Raw genomic sequence first — 16,371 nt, 5'->3', positions numbered from 1 at the left:
ACGGATGGTGGGTGACGGCCGCTGGGTTCACCTTCCATCCCTGTGACAAATACCTGAGAAAATAACGTAGGGAGAAAGGCTTATTTTGGCTCATGGGTCAGAGGTCTCGGGCCCTGGTCGGTGGCTCCTTTACTTTGGGCGGAGGAGATGGCACAGGAAGTTCTCAGCTCATGGCGGCCGGGAAGGATGAGCGTGTGTGGAGAGAGAGTGTGTGTGCGTGCACACACGTGTGAGCGAGCAAACAAGATCCCCGCTTCCAGGGCAGCCTCCTGCGACCTAGTTCCTCCAAGGAGGCCCCCCTTCTTCAGCTTCTCCCGTGCCCCCTAAGGCCATCAGCTGTGGCTCCACTGAGGAGGTCACACCCTCTGACCCCATTGTTTCCCAAGAGCCCCCCACCCCCACGCACCCCTGCCTGGCCTGCTGCCCTGGGGACTGAGCCTTCCACACAGGAGCCCTTCAGGAACATTCCAGACCCAACCCTAAGAGGGTCCCATTAAACTCCTTTGTTCCGAGTAACAAAAACCCCACTCAGAGGCACTTAAACCCAAAAATAAAAAAATAAAAAGGAAACTCAGCTTCAGGAATGACAGGATCCAGAGACTCGGGCAGGAGGCGCCCCAGAGCTAAGGCCCCGCCTCCTCCACGCAGGAGGCTCCCCGGGACGCAAGGTGACCCCGTCCACTCAAGGCAGGTGCAGCAGGACCCTAAAAAAGACCCCCTCTCCCCAGTCACCCATCTGAAGGCCCCAAATTCAGTCCCATGAAGAGCGGGGGCTCATGCTCCTTGGGACCCACCTCTGCCGAGCCCCTCGGGATCCCGTCTGCACAACAGCCCGATGGAGTGTAGACATCACTACCCCGGTGTAGACGAGAACCTGAGGCACAGGGAATTTCAAGGTTACCCCAAGATCCCTCAGCGAGCCATGGGTGGGACCAGGACCCCGGCCCAAGGAGTCACCTCGGGGCCTCTGTCTCCCTGAATCTGTCAGAGTGACCCAGAAGAGGGACACTGACTGGGCCACTCTGGACAGAGCTCAGGGCCTGAGAGCGGAGGAGGGTGTCCCTATGGAAATCAGGAGTCGGGCTCCCGGGTGGGCAAACGGCAGTCCTGCCGATGGCCCTGCTCTTCCCACGATGGCCTCCCTGTTTGCTCTGGAGGTCCCAGTGGAGGAGGGACTGACAGGGTGTCATTGTGCCACCACAGGCTGCCACCAGCCCCTTCTTGGGTTCTGAGGGACAGGCATGGACAGGCCACCTTCCAGAGTAGTAGTCAGGCAGAGAAAGCAGGCCCAGGCCAGGAGGGGACATGGGACCAGAACTGGTAACTGACTTAAAACCACAGCGAGTCCCAAAGGGTCACCCAGGTGCACTCGGCCTCCCAGGTCCTTCTCTTACTGAACCCCGTGGACAGGCAGCGTCCTGAGCCACCTTCACAGGCCGGAAAACCAGGGCTCTCTGGGGACGTGCAGCTGGGGAGGGGCAGAGCTGGAATTCTGTGTGCGGCTTGGCAGGGAACACAGACTCGTCACTGTCGCTGCAGCTGGGGACAGTGAGGGGAGAGGCAAGAGGGGAGCACAGCCCAGTGGTATGGTCAGGGCGTGGCCATCAGGACAAGCAGCGTGGTTCCCAAGCCCTCCCCCTCCCCCTCCTCTGGTCCCGACCATCCCTCTCATCCTCGGCCACCACCTGAGTCCAGGCCAATCAGGCGGGACTGTGACTCTGTGGAGCCACCTGGCCCGGGTCTCGCATTCCTAGCGGCACCTCCTGCTCCTCCTCCTCCTCCTCCTCCTGCTCCTCCGCTGGCGGGAACTCGGGTTGGACAAGTTTGTGTCCTGGGAGCCTCATGAGTGGAGGTGGCCCGGCTCCTCCCTGTGTTTCACAGCAGTGGGCTCTCCTGGCCAGTCTCCTGGCACCCGCGACCCTTCTCATTCTGCTCCCCGCGTGGGGCCAAGGGCTCTTCCAAAATCTAGATTCCACCACAGTGTCCTCCTGCTTGGAGGCGCCTGGGCGGCTGCTCAGTCCACACAAGGAACCCCAGCCATCCCGGCCCCAGGGACGGCCACCAGCCCTCCCCCAGCCCCTCCTGGGCCCTCACAGTCTGTCGCCCCAGGCTGCTCCCTGGGCCTGGACCTGTCCTCCCCGACTGCCCAAAAGGCTCAGTCGCATTCATCTCGGGAAAACCACCCGACAGGGGCCCACGGTCAGGGTCAGAGCCCACGGTCAGGTCAGGGCCCACGGTCAGGGTCAGGGCCCACGGTCAGGGTCAGGGCCCACGGTCAGGTCAGGGCCCACGGTCAGGGTCAGGGCCCACGGTCAGGTCAGGGCCCACGGTCAGGGTCAGGGCCCACGGTCAGGGTCAGGGCCCACGGTCAGGGTCAGGGCCCACGGTCAGGTCAGGGCCCACGGTCAGGGTCATGGCCCACGGTCAGGGTCAGGGCCCACGGTCAGGTCAGGGCCCACGGTCAGGTCAGGGCCCACGGTCAGGTCAGGGCCCACGGTCAGGGTCAGGGCCCACGGTCAGGTCAGGGCCCACGGTCAGGGTCAGGGCCCACGGTCAGGGTCAGGGCCCACGGTCAGGTCAGGGCCCACGGTCAGGGTCAGGGCCCACGGTCAGGTCAGGGCCCACGGTCAGGGTCAGGGCCCACGGTCAGGTCAGGGCCCACGGTCAGGTCAGGGCCCACGGTCAGGTCAGGGCCCACGGTCAGGGTCAGGGCCCACGGTCAGGTCAGGGCCCACGGTCAGGTCAGGGCCCACGGTCAGGGCCAGGGCCCACGGTCAGGGTCAGGGCCCACGGTCAGGTCAGGGCCCACGGTCAGGGTCAGGGCCCACGGTCAGGTCAGGGCCCACGGTCAGGTCAGGGCCCACGGTCAGGGTCAGGGCCCACGGTCAGGTCAGGGCCCACGGTCAGGTCAGGGCCCACGGTCAGGGTCAGGGCCCACGGTCAGGTCAGGGCCCATGGTCAGGTCAGGGCCCACGGTCAGGGTCAGGGCCCAGACCGACTCCTGCTAGTGGAAGGAAAAAGGGTGACACGTGATTCCCATCCACCCTCCCAGAGACCGTGAGAGCCCGCGGGCAGGACGTGTCCCCTGGGCCTGCTGGCTCTTGGGCCGGCCACAGGGAGCCTTCACCAGGCAGAGGCCCTGAGTGTTTGGGACTCACTCAAGGTCCCTAAGTGTGGGCTGCAGCCTCCTGGTGTCCCTCACCTGCACTGCCTGGTCACTTGGAGCTGTTCCGCTCAGCACGCTCCTCCGTAGGCTGCACTAGACTCCAGCACCCCCCAGTGTCCCCGCCAGCATGGCCGACACCTTGGTCACTACCTTCTGTGCCCCTCCTGGCTTCTCACCAGCTGGACACAGCTCCTTTCTCATTGCTCAGAGGAGCCCCCTCGTCACCCACCGGCTTCTGTCTGGGTGCCCAAGGCTGGGAGCAGGGACGGCGGGGACTGGGGGCTGAGGAGCCGCAACCCGTCCCTGAGCGGCTTTTGATGAGAGGAGCCAGCAGGACCCCAGGCGCGTCGCAGATGGACGCCCCAGGACACACTGAAGGGTGCGGGTTTGCGGGGCAGGAGGAGCCGGGACCAGAGGTGGGAGGGCGGGGGCAGAGGCGGGCCGGGCCCCCTCAGCCGTGGGCCTGGAGGAGAGGCCCAGCCGGCTGCCACTGTGGGGCTGCCAGACCTGCCCTCCGCCGCCTCTTCAAGTCCTACTGTGCCGGGCACTGTCCCCCCATCTGCCATGTTGTCCTCCAGCCACCACACACTGAAGTCTAAGCAGCCAGCCCTGGCATGAAGGGGTGGGCCTCAGGAGGCCATCAGGTCACCAGATGCCACCCTCATGAGTGGAACCTGTGCCCTCATAAAGGAGGTGAGAGGGAGGTTGTCCCCCGCCTCTGCCACGTGAGGACGCGGCATGGGGTGCCATCTATGAAGCAGAGTGTGGCCCTCCCCAGACACCAGACCAGGCGATGCCCTGACCCTGGACGTCCGGCCCCCAGGACTGCTGCTCTAAGTTCCCAGCCTCCAGCATTTCCAGTTGCAGGACCAACCGAGGCACCGCCCCCCAGTTCACTCCCTTTCAACACAGCAAGATGGCGGACTCAGAGAAGTTAGGTAACTGGCCCAAGCGGCACAGCTAATAAAATGGGAAAGAGCAGATGACCTCCACTGGTTCAGAGGAGGCCAAGAGAAACACCAATGAGAAAAGAATCAGCCCAGTTTTATCTGGGAATAGCTTTGAATGGGTCGCAGGACGTGGCTGTGGGAACGCACACGCCACGGCAAACTGGGGGCGCATTCAAAGGGCTCTCAGCTCATGGTAGCCAGGAAGCAGAGAGAGGCAGAGCCAGGGACAAGATATGATCCCAAAGGCCCCGAATGCCCTCCCTCCTCCAGCCACACCCTCCTGCCTCCAGCAGCCCATTGATATTGCTAATCCCACTCTATCACTCACCATCAAATGGATTAATCCACTCCTGGGGTCACAACCCTCATCACTGCCTAAAAACCCCAGCTCTGCACCCCACTGCGTTGGGGACCATGCTTCCAACACACGAGCTTTTCAGGGGACAGTTCCAGATCCAAATTATAGCAGAGACCTAGAAGATGGATGGCTAGAGGATGGGCGGGTCCTGACTTAGGATGGTTCCACTTAAGGTCTCTGGACGCTATCCGCATTCAGTAGAAACCGTACGTTGGACTTGACCCTGATCTTCTCCTGGACTAGCAACCTGCAGTGTGACCTCTGGAGAGGCCCGGCGGGGGCAGGAGCCTCAGCTCCCAGCCAGCCCAGGTGGACAGGAAACGGCCGGTACCTAGAGCCCGCTGCCTGTGTTGCAGAAGTTGGGTTCTGGGTTGCATTTCATCGTGTCTGTAAAACGCCCTTCTCTGGGTGTAGGAGAACTTCCACACTTTCCTATAACATAGGCTTTGTGATAGGTGACTTTTCCCAACTGTGGGCTAATGGACGGGTTGAGAGCACTTGTGAGGTAGAGGAGGCTAAGCCGCACTGTTTGGGAGGTCAGGTGTATTAAATGCATTTGTTTATTTTTATTGGTGCATTATAATTACACAGAATAGTGGGATTCATTTTGATTTGAGGTATTTTCAGTCTCCAAGAGTTTATTGGGACAGAAGCCTGTCATAAGGTAGGGACATCTGTGTACACACTGATTTGTCATAAGGAGGCAGCTGCACATGTTGGAGATGAGACCTAAGGGATTGTCTCCCGCGATTATGGAGATGGACCAGTCCCCACATCTGCAGGTGAGTTGGACAGCTGGAGCCCTGGGCAGCTGACGTGTGGTCTCAGTTCAAGTCTGAAGGCAAGAAAAGAAAAAGAAAAACACAATGTCCCTGTTGGGGACAGGTAGAAGAAATTCTCCTTTACTGAAAAGAGGGTCAGGCATTTTATTCTACTAGTCTTTTGGCAAATTGGTAAGGCCCACCTCCTTTAGGGAGGATGATTGGCTTCACCTCGTCCATCAACTTAAATGTTGATGTAATCCAAAATGCTCTGCAGAAACACCCAGAATAATGTTTGACCAAATATCTGGGCACCCCATAGTCCAGTCAAATTTAAACAAAAATCATTATCCATTATTGCGGACTGATTAACAATGGGCAGTGGACATGAACAGACATGTCTCCAAAGAAAATATATAAAGGCCGGTGTAGTGTCACAGGCCTGTAATCCCAGCTACTTAGGAGGCTGAGACAGGAGGATTGCAAGTGCAAGGCCAACCTGGGCAACTTAGTGAGGCCAAAATAAAATTTAGTATTAATTTATTTTATTTAACACTCTATCTTGAGCTACAAGATAGAGTGTTAATGTAGCATCCTGTGTAAAGTCCTAGGTTCAATCCCCAATACCAAGAAAAAGAAGTGGGAGAGAAAAAGAAGAAATAGACAACAAACATATGTACACATGGAAACTTCTATAGCAACATTATTTATAATAGCTACAAGGTGAGAGTAACCCGAATATTCATCAGTGGTGAGTGGATAATCCAAAGGTGGTATAGCCACGTAGTGAAATATTACTTGGCCATAAAACAGAATGAAGCATGTTACAACTTGAAGGAACTTTGAAAACATCATGCCAAGTGAAGGAAGCCTGTCACAAGAGGTGACACATTGTATGATGCCTTTATATGAAATACCCAGAACACATAAATTCCTAGAGACAGAAAACAGATCAGAGCTTCCCCCAGGAGCAGGGAAGTGGTATAGGGAGTAGTTACTTAGTGGGCCCAGGGTGTTCTAGGGTGACGAGAGTTTTGAAACCAGAGTTTTGGTTACACAGATTACGGATGCACTGAATGCCACTGGACCGGGGGCCTTGGAATGGTCCGTTGCATGTCATGTGGCTCCATCCACCGTCATCGTCACCGGCCTTCCCTGTTCGCTTTCCCGAGAGCTGGAATCATTCGTCATCGTCACCCAGCACCTAATCCGGCCCCTGGCACGAGGGAGGTCCTCAACACGTCTTGGCTGGGTAAACAGACACGTACCACAGAGAAGAGCACTCACAGGAAGAAGGGGAAGCCGCGCGGCTGCCCAGGGGGACGTGAACCCTGCCCTGACGGGGGGCGGCCCTGGTCTGAGAGCCCCTGGGTTCCTTTGGCGGATTCTGAAGCCAGGACCAGGAGGAGGCCAATGGGCAGCAGCTGTGGACCTGCTCTAGGAGGCCCTGGGGGTCCCACTGAGCAGGGAGCGCCCTGTTGGGGGAGGTGGGAGCAAGGAGCTGTCGAAAGGACTTGGGCATCAAGACAGTCCCTCGGCGCGTCCCTCCCGACTCCGAGCCTGTGATCCAGCCTCTTGCAGCCCATGAAACGTCCATCTCCCCTCCTTTTGGCTGCAGCTGGCTTGATCATTGGTCAGACACTTGGAAAGCTCAGGTGTCCTGCGGGTGGACTCGCAGGGGTCCGGGATGCCCCCGGGAGGGCGATCTTCGTCCTCTCTCCTTTCCAACCTGCCCGGCGTTCAGAGGGCCAGCGAGGGAGAGGCAGTGAATGCCACTGGACTGTGTGCTTTGGAATGATCCACTGCATGTCATGTGGCTCGCATCCACGGTCATCGTCACCAGCCTTCCCTGTTTGCTGAGATGCAGGTGCCAAGGAGAGGAGCTGGCGGGCAAGGGCCCTTGGGGTTGCTCCGCCTGGGCGCCGTCCCCCGCCCCCTCCAGCTCACCCGGTACTGGCTCTGGGTGGGCTCCTCGGCAGCCGCGCCACCTGCTGCCCCCTCAGCTGGCCTGGGTGATGCCTTGCTCAGGGCCAGGCTCTGCTGGTCCAAAGGAGGCTGCACAGTGTGGAAGGACATGGCTGGGCAGAGCCGTGGGGCACGCCCACGGCCACTGCAGGACTGAGGGGGCCATGTGGGACGTGCATATGAGGATGGGCTTCGTAGCTTTCAGCAGGAGGCATAAGTCATTGCTGCTGCCTCCTCCTCGCTAATCCTCCCTTTTTTTGGTGGTGGGGGGGGCCAGGATTGAGCCAGGGCGCTTAACCACTGAGCCACATCCCCCGTCCTTTTTTATTTTTTATTTAGAGACAGGGTCTCACAAAGTTGCTTAGGGCCTGGTTTTCGGGGGGAAGATGGCCAGGGTCTCATCAGAGGGTTCTTCTGCCCAGAGGAATCCAAGCCACCCAAAGAGCCACTCTAAATGGTAATATCTCAAATAATTAACAAACGATAAAACACAAATACTCAGGAATACATCTACAAAAGTGAAGCCCCCCCGTGGATCTGGTCCACTCGGGTTTTTGATCTAGACAAAGGCACAATGGCTCCGGTGGCTTATTGAAGGGGGCACATCAGAGGCGGGATGAGGTCTCAAGGGCGGGGTCGTGCGGTCGGCAGGTTGATTGATTGACATCTTGGCAGGTCACACCCCTCTCAGGTGCTATGTGGGACCTTAGGCAGAGCCTGAGGGGGAGGTTCACCTGCATCAGGTGGTCGATCCCTGTGGGGGTGCCAGACTCATCCCCTCAGGAGGCTACTGCGCCCAAGAGCCCACACACAGCCCATGGATGGCCCCGGACACCTCGCTAAGCTGCTGAGGCTGGCTTTGAACTCACGATCCTCCTGCCTCAGAGTCCCGAGCCACCGGGACTTCAGTGTGTACCCCGGGCTGCCGGGACCCCTGCCCTCGGCTCTCCCTCCTTACACTGTCGGGGCTGGAGTCGGGGGCCCAGAGATGGAGCCACCTTCCCCCAACCTGGCACTTCAAGACACAGGGAGGACAGCACGGCTGGAAAGGACGTGGGTCTCGGGCGGCTCCCAGAGCCTGTGGACCTTCGTGGTGCTTGTGACTGGAAGGAAAGAGGTGTCCCCGCCATGAAAGAAACATTGTAAAATCTGTTCTAGTGGGTTGGAGGGGTCTCCCCAAAATGTGTGTCCCCCAGAACCTCAGACTGTGACTTTAATTGAAGAAAGAGCCCTTGCAGAAGTCAGTCAGGTCACATCTCACGGTGAGACTGGCCTGGATTAGGGTGGGCCCCAGCTCCAGTGACGGGCAGAAGCAGAAGGCCCAGGAAGGAGGCCCTGTGGCCATGGAGACAGAGGCTGGAATGAGCTGCCACCAGCCAAGGAACACCAGGAGCGGCAGCTGGAGAGGCAGGAAGGACCCTCCCCTTCCAGACTCCAGAACGCGGAGAGTGAATCTCTATCATTTTAAGTGCCCGAGCTGGGGTCTTGTTATAGCAGCCGCGGGAAGCTCATACACACCAGAGAAGGTGCCGCTGAAGCTGTGGCAGGTACCTGGACACCTGGGGGTGAATAGGAGCTCTTGGTTAAGGAGGAGGAGAAAGACCTTCCAAACAGACAGGTGGCGACTGTCATGGTAACAGCCACCTTCGCAAATCACTTCCGTGGCTGCCTTTCCCACCGCCCTCCTTAATTCACTGATGACAGAGGCTGTGATGCTCCCCACCCGCCCCTTCCTGAAGGGTTAGGGGTTAGGGTCAGACCCACGGCCTGGTTGTCCAAGGCCTGCTTGTCCCCGTGGCAGGAGCCAAGACGGAAGTGCCCGGGAGACACGTGTCCATGGCTCTGGACAGGCGCAGGTGAGTCTGACCAGAACCCACCAGCTTCCTCCCGCCACAGCTTCCCCAGGTCCCCAGGACAGAGGTGGGCCACAGTGTCCCCCACTGGCCTCTTCCCCTAGGGATGTCCTGGGAGCCATTTGCAGTGAACACTCGTACCCACACCCTGTCTGAGGCAGCTCTGGGAGAACCCAAACCAAGGCAGCATTGGCCTCGGGCTCATCCCTGGTTCATCTGACCCCAGAGCCCAAGCTCAGCGGGTCAGTGCTGGGGTCACGGGCCCGATGGACCAGACAGGCGTCCCTACCCAGGGACCTAAACCAGGGAGCATCTGGCTTCCTGCCTCGGGATTGGGAGCCGCAGAGGAGCCTTCTGATGGGCAGCTCTGGGGCTCTGGGAGACGGGGACATGTTCTGTACTCACCGGGGCTCCTGGGGGGCCGCCTGGACAGGCTCCAGCCAGAGCCCCTTCCCTCTTACTGCCCTGGCTCTCCAGGTCCCGGCCATTTCTCACCCTCCCTCCTCCAAACTCAAATCTGCGGACTCTAGAGAAATGAGCACAGGGCACTTGAGTGGGCAGAGCACTCCGGAGACAATTCTGGGCCAGCTGAGGGACCCCCCGGGTGAGCCAGCGCCCCAGGACGACTTTCTCTGCCCCAGCAGTTTATGCAAAATTCAATGTTTTTTTGCTGGAGCGGAGGTCAGCGAAGGGTGCGGGGGAAGGCTTCTTCCAAAATCATCACAACGCGCCACCTTGTCAGCATCGCCAGAGAGATCAGCCCGGGTGATCCCGGGGCCAGCCCGCTCTCTGTTCTTGGAAAGGTACTTTCAGAATGTGGCTCATCCCGAAAAGGTGACACCCGATTCGTCTACACGATGAACAGCTTCACTCAGCACTTTACTCCTATCTGGAGGAAATTGCCTTCATTTCTTGGATTTCTTGCAAGGGAAGCTTCCTGTCCTAAATAGAGGGTAAGGATGCATTTGAGTTATTCACTCCTCCATTCAGCAACGATGCCCTACGGTCACGATGACAGGGAGCCCTCCGTGCCAAGGAGCCAATGGTTGTGTGCAAAAGCATCAATGCCCACAGCCCCCTGTGGCGGGTCCCTTGTTCGCCCCACTTTACAGATAATGAAACAGAGGCCCAGCAAGTTCATCAGCTCTCCTAAGGTCCCCAGCCCGTCACAAGCGGAGTCGGGTTTGGAGCGAGATTTGAACTCTGCTCCTGGTCTCACAGGTGACGAGCCCTCGCAGTGGTGTGCCACTAGACGCCTTCTGTTGAGCCTCAGTTTCCTCTCTGCAAAATGGGCCTGCCTGCCGGAGAGGCGTGGAAGAACAGGAAAGAGCCACTGGCGAGGCAAAGGGCAGGTCTGAGGGACGGGGGCCCCAACCCGGCCTCTGCTCTTCAGCTCTGCGTATCCCAAAATGGTTTTGCAAATTTGTGGAATTAGAAAAATCTTTCCCAGGGCACTAGATGGGGGATACTGAGTGGTCCACAGACACGTGCTGCTGCAATCAGACTCGGAACCCAGACCTGCTGACCCCGAGGCCTGCCCTCCTGTCCCTCTGCCACCTGAGAGCCAGGTGCTCTAGCATCGAGCCCACAGCCCTGGGTTGTGGTAAGTTGGGCATCACGGGCCACCCCAAGTCTCGCCAGCTCCCCTTCTAGAGCAGGGAGGGGCCTGTTGTCGAAGCCACAGGGGGCCCAGAGGTGGCCTGGAGGCCTGTCCAGTCGGTCCCTGGGGAACCCGCCCAGGCAGCTGAATTCCCCTCGGTCCCCCCAGGAAAGGCTCAGCTTCCTCCTCTGAGCTTCTAGCAGACATTTTTATGACTCGTTTGAAAGCCACCAATTCCCAGTTCATCAATGCCACCTCCAGGTGTTAACAAGACACATCTAGAGGAGGGGACAGGGGATCTGAGTCCATCACACCAGGACTCTGCCCGCCAGGGAGCCCTGGAGGGAAGAAGGAGCCCCCCGGGACCTTCCCCAACCACTCCAGAGCAGGCTGGAGAGCTGGGGCTGCCGGGGCTCCGGGCCACAGCTGCTACCGACCCTGCGCCTCCGTTTCCTCCTGCACAAGGGGACAGCCACAGTCCCCACGTCGTGGGGTTACCCAGGGCTTCGGTGCCTACCTCGGGTCTGACACGTACTAAGTGCACCCCGTCCCCTGTTCCTGAAGCCTGGGAGCTCACCCTTTGGCCACAAGTGACCTTGGAGGCAGATTCAGGGTGACGGTTGGCAGGAGATGATGGAACAAATGGAAGGTGCCGGAACAAGAGTTGGGGGGGGCTATTTTCAGGGGATGCTGGGGAAGGCAGGACCCAGGGACCGTCTCTCGACTGGGAAGGGTGTCATGAAGTGACAGGACACCATCTCATGACCCCGCCCGGCTGGGCCGAGCCCTGGGTCTGGGTCACCGACTGTGACCACCGGGGGCTTTGTTGGAGGACCACCAGGTTCAAACAGGGATTCCTCCAGAGATCAGTCTGAAGTTCAGCAATTTGGATCCGTATTTGTGGAACACCCACCCTCCGCAGGGACAGACACGGGGTGAAGGGACGTGACGCTGCCAGGAGACAGGATCCCTGCCAGCAGTGAAGGAGAGCGTTCCATCTCCCCCTCCCACGACTTGTGACATGTGCTGCCAGACCCTCAACCTCATCTCAACCCCAGGACAAAGGATGGATTAGTGCTCCCATTCCACGTGGGAAGAAACTGAAACAGAGAGGTGTGGTGAGCTGCCCAAGGTCACACAGGTAGGATTAGAGTCCGAAGGCTTTGGCTCTAGAACCTATTCCTTAACCAGTAGGCACTCTGCCAGTAACCACAGATGCGGTCACTGCCTTCATACAGGGCACACAGAGCGGGTGATATTTGAGCTGAGAAAAGCATATTAGGACTTAAGTGGGTTTAAAGGGGACAGAAGGGACAAAGGCCCTGAGGCAGAATAGGTAGGTCAGGTTTGCAGGTCCCAGGGAGCCCGCTGCCTGCGCACAGAGAGTAGCACAGAGTGGTGGAACACCTCCTTCCCCCGCTACCCACTGGCAACCCCACGAGGAAGGCGGACTTCACCCCAAGAGCAGGAGGCAGACTCTGGGATTTGGGGTGGAAATGTGAAAAGATTTAGAGAGATCCTGCTCTGGAATAGAACAAACTCAGCCATAATAAAATAACAAAGGGCACTTTGTGTGCTGGGCATGGGTCCCCCAAAAGCAAAATGCAGAGGGGGGTGTTGCAGCTTGGCTCTGTGAGGGAAGGAGAAGAAACCTAGGTTATTGGGGTTCTTTCTCTCTTTGATACTGGGGGTGGAACGGGTGGGTGCCCTACCACTAGGCTGCATCCTTGGTCTTTTTCACTTTTTATTTTGAGACTCACTAAGTTACTGAGGCTGGCCTCAAACTTGTGATCCTCCTGCCTCAGCCTCCTTAGCACCTGGGATTATAGGCATGTACCACCACACCCAGCCTGGGCTGTTAAGGCTTTAGGGGGCTGGGGACAAGCTCAAATGGGCCCAGGCAGTTGCAGGAGGGCCAGTCTGGGGAGGGCTTTTTGTCCTCTGGCTCCAAGGTCTTACGTAGGTAGGGGCTGGAAAGGGGGAAGGGATGTGGAGCAACAGGGGCAGCCTCATTTGCCTCAGTAGCGTTTGGCTTGGTTCAGGCTGAGCTGCGGGAGTTATTTGTCCCCTTCTCAAGCCCCGTGACACAAGCTTTATGCACAGAGTGCAGAAAAGGACCAGGGAGGGACATCAGCAGGCTCTGGGCTGGGACTGGAGCACGTCCTCCCAGGGCCTTGCTCAGGTGAGTTACCTGCCCTCTGCCAACTTCCCAGTTCTCTACTGGCCGAGCCAATGGGCAAGAGATGCTAAACCCGGAATGTTCTGGAAAAGCAACTCTTGGCTTCCTGCGACGATCCCTGGGGTCTCTGAAAAGATGATTCCCTCAGCCTTGAATAAAATCAGCTGCAAAATAAATCCAAAGGGCTGCGCCCTGGGCGCCCTCCTGCCTCCGTCCTTTTCCCGGCTGCTGCTGCCCCCTGCTGCGGGATCCGTGCATGGCAGTGTCCGCGCTGGGCCAGGGCTCGGGCCACTTTGCATTCCAGGCACACGGAAGGTGAGTCAGTCTCCAGCTCTCTGCCCTTTAGCGAAATGGCCACGGCCAAGCACTGCATGGGCAGAGACGGAAACACCCAGGCCCAGGCGAATGGAGGCAAAGCCACAGCAGAGTCACGTCCAGCGCCGTGCTCCAGAGGTGACCGGGTGCCCTGTGGCAAACTGGAAAGCAGAACTCGCGCCCCACCCACCACCCCAGGCTCTCGGGACCTGAGGGCTGTAAATCAGGGCTTCCCAGAAGGGTTCAGGCCTTTCCCACAGTGCCCCTCCCCAAGCCTCTTCTTTACCCAAAGGACTGATTTCTGACCAAGAAAACTGCTGCCCCCCTGGAAGTGGTGGCCCTGGTGGGGCCAAGCAGAGGGAGGACCCTGGCTGTGGCGGTGAGGTGGCAGGAGGACCTGGGCCCTGCAGTGGGCCTCACCAGCCCAGGCGCAGGGCTCGGAATATGGCCACGTCACTGGGACCAAGCCACACTCCTGCGCCTACTGCTGCCCCGCTGTCGGGAGTCACCAACCCGCGATGATGGAGTCGTCCCGGAGCCCAGCGGCGTGCTCCTTGAGGTACAGGGATCCAGTGTCCTCTCCGGTCCTGAGGTTTGTTGTGATGTCCCACGTTTCTCTTCCTTTCTTGACCAGAGGTCACAGCCCCCGATCGCGACAGCCAGCAGCCATCTCCACGGCTTCTTGAGTGCTTCCAATCTAAGTTCATTGCTGATCCTCAAGGGCCGGGGATTTCACAGAAAAGCCCTGATTCCTCGCCCCTCTAAAAAAGCCAGTGTCCTGCGATCCAGGCCCACTTCCCCACGTGGACCAGACAGACCGGAGCGAGGCCCGGCAACCTGCGGAGCTCACTTCAGTGGCCCCGGCACCAGCCCAGCGCCCGGCCAGGAGAAGCTTGCGGATGAACCTGGAGTAGAAAACAAGAGTCAGAGGCCTGGGCTGGGTTTCCGTCCTGGTTCTGGCCGACTTGTCGCGTGACTCGGGCTCTCTCCTGCCCTCAGTGTCCTTGCCTGTTCAATTACAGTAGTACCTCCGCTTGCCAGAGTTGTGACGTCAAACGAGAGAGGATGTGAAGGGCTTGGCACGTGCCTGGCATGTAATGCTCAATCAGAGGGAGTTATGACTGCAGAACCCGGGGAACCTTGGCCCTCTAGGAGGAGAGGCGTGCTGGGTGGACAGACTACCCCCGCTCAAGTCCCAGCCCCCTTGGCATGAACGTGACGTCACGTGGGCCTTAGCCTCCACACCTAATCCAACAATACAGGCCTCACGGGGGGTGTTGTGAGTGTCGGTTTTGATTGTGACTATTAGATTAATTAGTTCTCGACCGCCCTTGGAGGCTCACAGTGCATTCTTGGCAAACATCACAGCTGTGGCTACTGGAGCTCCGTGGGGGGAGGGGGCAGGAATTGCTCAGGAGCCCTCCCTGCTCCAAAACCCTCAGACCATCTTAAACCCCGTGGCTTTCAGTCACGCAGCTGTCATCAAGAATGCACAGAAGACCCTGGGGACAATTTTCTCTCTCTGGAAATATCCAAGTGCCCCTACAATGGCGCTGACACCAAAAGGGAGGAGTGGGTATGACCGCGACGGGCCTGGAGGGAGGATCACCCTCACCCCCTTGCAGAGAAGGGGCTAAGGGCAGGGCCCCAGAGGCGGTCCTCAGGGGGAGCCCAGGGTGTCACTACCCCAGGCTGCCTCTGGGGGGTGGTGCACTCAGGAAGTGAGGGGGTCACTGGCAGAACAGGCTGTCCTGGAGGAGGGCAGAGCCGGGGACCAGGCAGCAGCGCTCTGCTCACCCAGGGTTGGGGGTCTGAGAGGAACCAGCATCAAGAAAAGCAGGAACGGGTCTCAGGAAAGAAAATGCGCTGTGCTTCAACCCTGCACCCAGGGCTGGACCCTTCGTGGCCATTTGTATGTGTGTGTGTGTGTGCCCACCACATGTGCGAGCGCGCGCACACACACACACACACACACCCAGCTATCTGCAAGCTAACCGGGGTCAGCAGGCATCCACACCCATGAGCTGTTCTTCCCTCTCAGCATTGGCCATTCAAGGGCCCGGGGCCCAGGGAGAGTGAGAACCAATGGTGGATGATACAGGGAATCTGTCCAGGTCAGTTCCTCCTCACTCATCACTGGGCGATGACCTGGTGCACACCTCCAGTGTCCTGAAGCTCACATGCTTTCTCTCTCATCCCCACCTCCCACTCCCACCAGGTGGGTTCTAACTTGGCCCATCGGTAGAGGCTCAGGGGTGACTTGGTCTCTGTCCACCTGATGGCAAAGCAACTCCCCCAGGAAGGTCAGCTAATATTTAGAGCCTTCCTGCATGGCCAGCAGCATGGTGGACTGCACCCTCTCATGCAACAATGGGCATGGGGTGCATTCTCAAGGGAAGAAAGGGACTAAGGAAAGTCCAAGTTCAAATCCCTGGGAGACCCCGCTCCCCTCTGCAAAGTCCACACGTTCTCCTTCTGTTCACAGGCATCGCTTTAAAAACTTTGGTATTTTACATTTTTATTTTTTGGTTTGCATTTATTTTTAACGATAAAGAATAACATAACATTACACATATTCACGGGGCGCCCGGTGCGTTTCCATGCAGGTCTGCGTACATTGTGCAATGCTAAACCAGGGTGAACGCATCTCTCTCTCTCTGTTTCTTTATGGTAAGAACTTTCACACCCTTTCCTCCAGCTTTCTGAAAGGCGCAGGGCACTGTCCGTACGGGCTGTAGCCGCCAACTGTGCTGCAGCGCAACAGAACTTCCCGCTCCCAGTCGGGCAACAGCGAGGCACTCACTGATCTCAACCTTTCCCCACTCCTCCCTCCCGTTTCCGATTTTAGGGCTTTAAAAACGGGGCTGCTCTTGGGGATGCGGGGCGAGGACCGGATTTATAGCTGCGCGACCGCTCTCCGCGGAACGCGGGAAACCGACAAGCAGCAAGAACCAAAGCAAAGCCCGGCTCCCGCCACTGCGGCTTCGTCTCCTGCGCAGGCGCCGCTCCAGACTGCCGCAAGCCGACCGGCCCCTCGTGGGCGAAACCATTTCCAGGAGGGCAGGGGAGTGTGACGAATCCCCATGCCTCACGAACATAGTCCAAGCCACCCTCTGGCCAATCAGAAAGTTTCTTTTATCACCGCCTCTGCTACTCACGTTGAAGCGGCTTTTCCCGTGACGCTTCTGCGCGGGAGCGGGAGATGACAGTGATTGACATCATTT

This window comes from Callospermophilus lateralis, chromosome 4 (genome assembly GCF_048772815.1).
Source record: "Callospermophilus lateralis isolate mCalLat2 chromosome 4, mCalLat2.hap1, whole genome shotgun sequence".
NCBI lineage: Eukaryota > Metazoa > Chordata > Mammalia > Rodentia > Sciuridae > Callospermophilus > Callospermophilus lateralis.
The sequence above is the reverse complement of the archived record's forward strand: the minus strand, read 5'-3'. Positions refer to the sequence as shown.